Consider the following 1,295-nt stretch of genomic DNA (forward strand, 5'->3'; position numbering starts at 1 on the left):
AAAAATTAGTAAAGTAGTCATAATTCATAATTTAATTAGTAAAAATATTTACACTTTAAAATATTTAGTCAAAACGTCAAAATGTCAATATTTTAAAAATAATTTGTAAATACTATTATTTGTCTTTCCTTTTATTTCTCAAAACAGTCCAACATTAAATATATTCACTATCCATTTAGACTTCTTCTAGACTTTAATACCATTAAATTTATTTCCATCTTTAAGATTTACAATTTTCTTTTCTCTTTTACCATTTTCACCATTATTGTCTCTCATTGTTGAAGAAGAACTAATTATTCAAGTTCATAACAATTTGTTTAGATCTATCAATTAATTCAAGAAATCTCTCAATACATAAATGTATTTTCGTAATCATCTTTTATTTTGCGAGATTTCATAAGATTTTGTTTTCGAAATAAAAATTATGTTGAATTTTGGATTGTATGTGTTATAATTTTTTTCGTCATTTTTTCGATTTTTATTTGAGTTTGTTAACATACTCATCAAATATTTATGCATTTCAGAATTTTAGTATTTGAAACACTATTTTTATGATTTTATTTTCATATTTGAGATTTAGTAGATTGTAATTTGTAGTAAGCCACATAACATTCATACATAATATATTCTTTGATTTTTTTTTATCTATTCATATTTAATAATTTTGAATTTTGCTTATAGGGTTATTAATTCACAAATTAACACAGATTCAGATTTGAATTTGCTGAAAAGAATTGGAAAAAAGAAACATTGCAGACGAAGAAGAAAGAGAGAGTCAAAGAAGAAGGTTGCGAAATTGTATTCATATCAGAATAATATTCATATTAATTTTTATTTGTCAATTATTTTTCTTTTACTCATCATTTGTATTTTTATTAAGAATATTGTATTTCTTTTTTATTTGTAGTCATTCAAATATGTATCTTATATGCATTTGTATTTCTTAAGCATAGATGTATCCTATTTTTTAACAGTCAATTTGTATTTTTTTAGAATATTGTATTCTGATTATATCATTTTCATTATGTATGCTATCTCATATGAATTTGTATTTCTTAAACATATATGTATCCTGTTTTTCAACAGTTAATTTGTATTTTTTTTATAATATTGTATATTGATTATATTATTTTACTATGTATGCTATATGTTTTCCAGAATCTTGTATTCTTATTTCTTTCATAGTCAATTTGTATTTATTTTTTTGGAATATTATATCCTTCCTCAAAAAATTTATTATTTTCACCAAGTATGCTAATTTTTCCCAAAAATCTTGTACCCTTTCATAAATCAAT

This window comes from Solanum pennellii, chromosome 3 (genome assembly GCF_001406875.1).
Source record: "Solanum pennellii chromosome 3, SPENNV200".
Taxonomy (NCBI): domain Eukaryota; kingdom Viridiplantae; phylum Streptophyta; class Magnoliopsida; order Solanales; family Solanaceae; genus Solanum; species Solanum pennellii.